Genomic DNA, 8970 nt, shown 5'->3' on the forward strand with positions numbered 1-8970 from the left:
AAGTTCGCCCTCAAGTTAGTTTTAAGAGGGGACGAAACACTTCTTCGAAACCCGATCCGAACCTCAAGAAGCTGAAGAAGACTAAGTTGGATCTGAAGACAGTTGTGTTAGAGGATGAAGTCGATCAAGTCACCGGGTTTTCTGCTGCTGGAAAATTGGACGCTCATCTTCATTGTGGCAAGACCCCAAGGGACCGTCCTGTCAACCTTCCTCCGAGTCCATTATCCTTTGGGGGACTAACTACCAAGGTAATCGATGACGCCAACATGCCTGACCCACTGGCTTTCAAGAAGATCGATTTCTCTTCTTCGGGTAAGCCTACAATCGGGGTTGCTTCTAACATTTCGAGGCCAAGTCCTCAGCAGATTGATGGTGGGGATAGTGCCTCTTCTTCCCCCCTATGGTATGAGACTGAAGCCGTTTTTATCTGTCGGGAATTAGGTTCGGGCGATGCAGTGGATGTAGATTCAACTCAGGCTCTGGAGAGGTACGTTCCTAACTAGTCGTTGCTAACAAAGATAGGATTGTTGATGCCCTGTCGGCGAAGATGTCGTTATTTCATATTGGTACCCCTGCTGAGCATGCTTACTATCGGAAGATGAGCGGTCCGGAGCTCGAGAATGCTTTAATGTTGAATCAAGCTCAGTCTAACTCTTTGGTGGTCGAAGCGTATAAGCGATGGGTTGAAGCGGAGTCTAATTGTCATCGATACGAACGTGAAGTTGCTTTTTTGAAAAACGAATAAAACGTTCGGTCAAAGATTAAACAGGAGCTTTCGTCGCTTCGAGCTCAGGTGGATTGGTTGAGGGAGGAGGTTTCAGAAGCAAAAGAAGTCAGCAAAGCCTCGCAGGCCTCGGCTGCGGCTACTTATGAGGTTCGTGATAAAGCTGTTCATGATTTAGAGGGTTTGAAGCTAAAGTTTGGAGCGTTGGAGAAAAAATTATCTGAGGTTGAAGAGAGGAACAGGATGGAGCAGAAGGAAATGCAATCCTCCTACGATCAATTGCTGGCTGATCACCTCCGTTTGGTTAATGGTACGTTCTTAATGTTCTCCACTATTTTTCTTAGCTTCTGACCCTTTGCTTTTTTTTTTTTTACATTTAGACAAAGCTGAGATTGAGAGGGCCCGTGATAAGGCTATCGAATCGCACCTAGCCGCTGTCACCGATATGAAGGATATGCTAAATCGTTATGATGGTGAGATGGTCGAGCTATATGGCCTTACGTCAGAACTTTTTCTTACGAAGCAGTGGTTCCTGACGGAGGGAGTGGCTTGGGTTGTGAAGTTGGTTCATCAGAGCCCTGAGCTCGAGAAGTTGGTTGTTGATCTGGTCAACATCGTCAATGCCGTTGGAGTGAATGACGGTATTAAGCAGGGTTTTCAGGCTGCAAAGGGTTCAGCCAGGACCGTTGACGAAGTTCTCGGCTATGACGAAGGAGCCAAGGACACCCTAGATGCTGCGATCAAGGCCTTCGATATCTTTCACATTTCGGTGTTGGACAAGGTTTCAGAGTTGGTGAACGAACCTCTTTCGGTTATAAAGGAGAAGGGTAAACTTCCCATTGTCAAAGAAGATTGAAAGACCTTGCTTTTTGTAATTATACGATGTTTTTATTTTCATTGTGGAATGTAATCATACAATATAGGCTTGTTGTGATTTCATCAGACATATTTTAACTAGGAAATCATAATTTTGCTTATGATATTTATGCCTGGCTTCTAGTCTTACTTTGCGTCCAAACTTTTACTATTTTACCAAGCCTTTCTGGACCTTCTGAATGATCGGGCCGTAACAAAGATTTTCGTAAGTTTTTACTTGTTTGAATCTTTTATACTTCGTAAGTGGATCGAATCAGATCACTTTTGCTTAATAGATTTTTGTTATTTTTGAACTATTTAAGCCTTCTCGATCGGCGCGAGGCATGGGTCGAGGCCCGTTTGTGCACATTTTGTATTGTTCGAACTTGTATGTAGATATGCTATTGTTTATTTTATTAAAATATAGATCGCTTTATTCGATAGATAGTCGTAATTTCCGGGGTAGACCCTCTCGGTTTTTACAAGGAAATGGAAATATATTCGCGGCATGTCACACCCCTAATTTCCACGTGTCACCGGTGGGCCCGGTGGGGGAATATCATGACGTAATTGATATCATCATAGTCAAACAACACAAATTATAATGCACAGCGGAAGCAAAAAGATAGATTTATTTCAACCAACAAATTGTAATATCCAAGTATCACAAGTAGTCGAAACAGATCCACAGGCGGATCAAAATAAAAAGGAGAATTGTTCAACAGATTCATTGCATCCAAGCTTGCGAGACTCTAAACGATGCTAAGAAGAGGCCAACCTATTACATGTAGAACCTGCACTTAATCTTTTTGGGGAAAAATACGCTAGTTTACACTGGTAAATACAATTTAACTGACTCATTTTGAAAACGTTTTAAAAATTGATTTGAATGCACATGGCACAAAACTTTTTATAACTTGAGATAATTAATAAAATTTAAACTTGTAACAGAATTACATGTTTGTTATGCGTTTAGTTGCCCGGTTCGTGCCGGGTTTAAGATAAATAGACACACCACATAGTATAAATCCGCGGCGGGAAACCAACGGTTATACCTTAATAAATATGGACACATTGTCGGGCGTACGACTACACCCGCGTGTCAAGGTCGTGGCCATTTCATGAATGATGCCAAGGATATCCGGGACATGGTCATTAAACTCCCAAAGGCGTAAAACAAACAAAACCAATTTTCTAACAGGTCATCTTGATAATACTTAACCACTAATCGATTAAGGTCAAATGCTCGACCAAGCGGTATTTTATATACCGTACCCCAAGCCCGTATAAGGGAAAATAAGTTAAAAGTATTTACCTTTGCAAGTATAATTCACAATAAGCAAGTGCATGTATCTTTTACTAGATCTCCTATTCTGGAACGAAGGTTTATAATAACCTATTAGAATCCTAACGGGTCTTTAATTTAGCCTAAGCTTAGACTGGTTAGTTTTAATAAAAGAATATATGGTTCAATCGCATGGAAGGAGAAGACCGGATTAGAATGTGGTTTTTGACCCGACAAGCTTGCATGCTTGTTTAATATGGGCAACATAATCACATTCTGGATTTGAGACAATAAAGACATGGTTTGACCCATTTCGGTTAGAATGTGTAAACTAGTTACATAAGCCGATCCGAACGCGAAAGTGCGTAACGGGTAACCATATGAGTCATATACAAGTTTACTAAGTTAATATGCCTTGAACATGTTGTGATATCAGCAAGATACCTTCTATTATGCCCCAAATGGTTTTAAACCCAAACTATGCCTCATAAGGGCATTTTGGTCATTTTTCAGGGTGTAAAAGAGTTAAACTAGTAACCTGAGTTACATATCTGAATAAATCAGTAATTATACTTAATTTATTATGTTATAATAGTAGGGTATCATATATATGTGAATTTTATTAATTATAACCATCCTATGCACCGAAAGGGCATTTTGGTAATTTCACATAAGCCTAAAAGGTCACAACTGGAAACCTGAGTTTAAAAATTTAGTTTACTATTATAATATAAAAATTTACTGAATATATCAGTAGGTATCGACCTTTATACATATAAACTAGTTTTGATACATACTATGTCGTAAAAATGCCTAAAAAGGCGATTTGGAGCCATTTCCGGGTTTTTTATAAAAAGCTGATATTTTTAATATTCTAGAGGGCCCAACATAATTATTTTAACATAATAAATCTGTAGAAAAAGGTTTGAGGTCAAAAGGATTTATAAAACTCATTTTATAGCCAAAAAAGGTAAAACCGGCAATAACCGAAATAAGCTTAAGACTCTAAGTTTTGCTCCGCCTAAAAATAAATAAAAACCTCCAAAAATCCCAAAATATTATTATATATCAGTGGGTATAAAGTTTTGTATAAAAATTTGGGTTTAGATAGGCTATATGCAATTTACGCCATTTAATTACTAAAGAAGATTCTAATTACGCTAATAAGCATAACTCTTAATCTATACCTCAAACTGATCTCAAATTTTTGGTGCAAGCTTATAAATCAGTAGCTAACGTGTCTACCCTTTTATATTTTCGAAAATCATATTTTAAGGTCATTTGGGCATAATGGTCAACATATAAGCATTTAACGGAAACATGCATGTGAATAGGATATCTAATGAACCAAGTTGTATAATCACAGAGGATTATACTAACATGTAAATAGGCCCAAAAGAAGCTCTAAGGCAATCCTAAACTTGGCTTAAACGGATCAGAACTGGAAGTCAAAGCAGAGGTCAAACTATGCGACTTTCGGTTCCAAACCGAACCTAAACTGAAAATTGTCGAGTTGAACATGTTGGGACATGTTCTTACATTAATTACCAAGTTATATTAATGATCAAACAGGTTGCATGTATCCTACATTGCTAATTATGTATTAATTTGAATTTAAGCATTCTGTTGACTTTTTAAGGTAAGCTTTGACTCGACAATTAACATAGTTAGAGTGGGAATATGAAAGTACCCTTATAAGGGTTTGTTACCCACCTAATTACCTACTTATAGGTATTTTTAATTCGAGATTTTACTGACTAATTATTGATTAATCTCGAAGTCAAACCTTAATTACGACGGTTTGAGTTTTAGCTAAATAACTAAGCTAAAATGGATTAAGGAGGATTAAGGACACTTACAAGAGTCCTAATTACTGCTAGGGATCACTAGGAAGTTGGCTTGATGTCCAGAGAGCTCCAGAGATGAAGTTGTGAACTTTTGAAGTGAATGCACTAAAATGGTCACAACTAAAGCTCCTTATATAGTGAACTAAATGTCACAAGATCTTGCCAAGGAAGTCTACATGTGTTGTGAGATGATCCCAGGTGCCCCTATGTGGCTAAATACTGCCTAGCAAGTCCCTGATTTCGAAAACCACTCATGAAAGGCGGTGGAACTGGCTGAACAGGCAGCTGTCCGTTTTCTGTTGCCAGCGACAGCCTTACGGACAGTAAGCCAAAGCCCTTGCGGTCCGTATGCTCCTCTTGCGGACCGTATAATTATATGGTTACGGTCCGTAACCGACCCTGGTCAGATACGCCGAGATATGCACCTTGCGGACCGTAAGCCTAGGGCCTTACGGTCCGTAATCCGCTGACCAGAACCAAAATATTTTATAAATTTCAAGCCTTGACTATGCAACTTCGTAGACTCCGAATTTTCATGTTTTTATTGCAGTAGGGGACCACCTAGTCAGCCATTGCATGACTAGCCATGCATTACACTCTTTTGGGATCTTGTGGGAATTTTGAAATGACGGAAATCTCAAGAATTTCTCTTGGATTCTCATATAGTTGGACAAGAATTAAATTTCAAGTGTAATTCCCCAAATCCAGAATTTATTTACTGAATGTTACTGTAACAATTTAAAGAATCCAATGTTCCATTTAAGAATGGAAGTATTTATTTAGAAACAACCGGCTAATATATCAGATGTTTATCAAACGATTTAAGGATCTTGGGATTTATAATTTGAGTCGCTCAGAGGTGTTTTAATAACATGTCGCCCTTGGGTCGTTCAGAGGTATTTTAATAACATGACGCCCTTTTTAAATCATACCATACATCCTTATTTGATCCGGGTTCTTGACACATTTGTCTCACATGACACGTGTCTTTATTCTATTGGACATGAATTTTCGAGGTGTTACATCCTCACCCCCTTAAAAGAAATCTCGATCTCGAGATTTATGGAAACAATTGAGGGTATTTTTCTTTTATCGTGGACTCTAACTCCCACGTATACTCGGGACCTCTACGGGCATCCCATTTGACCTTGACAATAGGCACAAGCTTCCTTCGAAGCCTCTTTACCTATCGATCCTCAATCGACACAGGTTTTTCCACAAATTTCAGGCTCTCATCTATGTGCACATCTGCATGTGGTATGACTAGCGATTCATCGGCTAGACATTTCTTTAGATTGCAGACGTGGAATACATTATGAATACCACTGAGCTCTTCTGGTAAGTTTAACTTGTAAGCCACTGACCCTATACATTCGATGATCTCGAATGGTCCTATATACCTTGGGCTTAACTTACCTTTCTTACCAAATCGCATCACCCCTTTCCAGGGCAATACTTTGAGCAAAACTTTATCGCCAACCTCAAACTTGAGAGGTTTTCACCTTTTATCAGCATAGCTCTTCTGCCTATCCCAAGCAGCTTTTAGGCGGTCGCGAATCTGGACAATCTTGTCTATCGTCTCAAAGACTATATCAGGACCTGATAATTGAGTGTCTCCTACTTCTGCCCAACAGATGGGCGTTCTGCACTTTCTACCATATAATGCCTCAAAAGGTGCAGCCTGAATGCTGGTATGGTAGCTATTGTTGTAGGAGAACTCGACCAAAGGTAGGTGCTTATCCCAGCTACCTCCTAAATCAATCACACATGCACGAAGCATGTCTTCCAAGGTCTGGATGGTACGCTCACTCTGCCCATCCATCTGAGGATGGTAAGCCGTACTGAAGCTTAAGCGCATGCCCAAAGACTGTTGGAAACTTTTCCAAAAGTGTGACGTGTATCTGGTATCTCTGTCAGAGATAATAGCCACTGGTACTCCATGTAGCAACGCGATCTTATCAACGTACAGTTGGGCTAACATGTCGGAGCTATAAGTTTCCTTAATGGGTAGGAAATGTGCTGACTTAGTCAGTCTATCAACTATGACCCATATAGTATCATTCCCTTTCTTTGTCTTTGGCAATTTGGTGATGAAATCCATCGTCACCATTTCCCATTTCCAAGTGGGAATTTCAGGCTGTTGCAGCAAACCTGACGGCTTCTGATGTTCAGCCTTGACTTGAGCACACGTCAGACATTTAGCTACATAAGCAGCTATAGACTTCTTCAAGCCTATCCACTAGTAGTTTGCCTTCACATCTTGGTACATCTTATCAGCTCCAGGATGAACGGAATATTTGGAATTGTGGGCTTCCTTGAGGATAACATCCCGAAGTCCTCCATAAACAGGAACCCATATCCTTCCATTTAACCTTAAAATTCCATTTTTACCATAGGATAACTGTTCTTCAGTCACTCCTAACTTTTCCTCAGGATAATTAGCTTCTAGCACAGCTTCCTTCTGTGCAACTAACAACCTTTCATTCAAGCTATTCTTGATTTCAATGCTTTTGGCATTGATTCTTATTGGCTTCACTCTCTCTTTTCTGCTTAAGGCATCTGCAACTACATTAGTGATGTGTGTAAAATGCAACATATAAATTACATCAAATGAGGCATAAAACTAACCCGTTTTAAGTACTAATGTTGGAAAAAGAGTGTTTTTGTCTTCCTTTTGTATTTTCAGGATCAAATGAGCTCAAATTAACAAAAGAAGCAAAGAGACAGCTAAATCTAACATAAATACAAGAAAAGGAACATAAGTGGATTGCCCGACCCCTCGACAGCATTCTCCCAAGCAAAACAGAGAAGGCAGAAGACTGAACACGCCCCGTGCTCAGCCAGCACGGGGCCGTGCCCAAGAAGCAGCAGATAAGACAAACTTTTAGAAGCTTCTATTGCCCACCACGGGGCCGTGCCCAGTGAACACGGGGGCGTGGCGAAAGTACTGCAGGCGCATTAATTGTAATTGCGAATTACAATTAATGAGGAGAGAGATTGTCAGACAGGCACGGGGCCGTGCCCAGCAGACACGGGGCCGTGCCCAGGCTTCTGTTTAGCCTATAAATAGGAGTGCTTGGCTTCATTGCAACTCATCCCTTGGCACACCACCTCTCTCACACTTCATCCACCACCCACCACCATCACAACACCATCATCCACCACCATCATCCATTGTCCATCATAGAGTGTGTGAGTCGTCTCGGGATCCAAGATTGATCGTAAGAGTTCTTGACAATCAAGGCCATGTTTGCCTAAGTCTCTTACATCACTTGGTGAAGACAAGTGTTTAGTATAATACTTTTTATTTTTAATCTTTTGCACTTTTTATTTGGTTTTGTATTAATGACGTTAATAACTAGTTGCTTATATTGAAGGTGACTTTTCCTTATCGTTTGTCCATTGTGTCTTGGCACTATTTTACTGTCTGTATAAAATAAAAGATTTTCACCATTCATATCTCCACGGTCTATATGGAGGTATGTTGGCTACCTGGTCGGGGGTTAAGGGAACAGTTTGGTAAGGGTCTTGCCCTTGTTCAGCGTTTAGAGGTCCTGCAAGGGACCTGGGTCAAATTTAGTAGGATCTCCTTCAATACCTGATGTGCTAAAAGTGGTTTAACTAAATTAACTAAATTAAACCCTAAACTAGACTCTCTAAGTTTTAAATTTATAAAACTAAGACTCTCTAAACCCTAAACCACACGACCGGCAAGTGTACCGATCGATGCAGTATAGCCTAAGGAAGTCCGAGTATCGAACCCAAGAGACTCTAATGAATTACGCTAATGACTCTATCTAGACTTAGACTGACACGACTCGACTAATTTTATTTATTGATTGGGGGGTTTCTAAATATCCTAAATAAAATAATAAAAAAATAATGCTAGAAGACTCGAAGAAAAGACTAAACACGAATGTGGACGAAGGTTTTGACCAGTGGTGATGAAGACTACCTAGGCTAGACGCAAGCTAAACTCAGAATGGATCTCTATTTGATGATTTTGTGGTGTGGAACCGGGATCTTTGGATTCTAAACCTATTAAGACACCATTAAGCCCCTCAAACACTCTCAAGGCGATTCTTATGGCACTACCTAGGCTGTTACGCTCACCGGTTTTCTAGATTTCTTTTCCGTCCTCTACTTTCTTGAAAGTGCTTATGTAAGACGCTCTACCTTTCAGCGCGAACGTCTAAAGCGACAATGGGTTTTAATCTTGGCTTAATAGACAATGGAATGTTAAGTCCTTATAACCAAAC

Source organism: Helianthus annuus, chromosome 17 (genome assembly GCF_002127325.2).
Source record: "Helianthus annuus cultivar XRQ/B chromosome 17, HanXRQr2.0-SUNRISE, whole genome shotgun sequence".
Classification (NCBI taxonomy): Eukaryota; Viridiplantae; Streptophyta; class Magnoliopsida; order Asterales; family Asteraceae; genus Helianthus; species Helianthus annuus.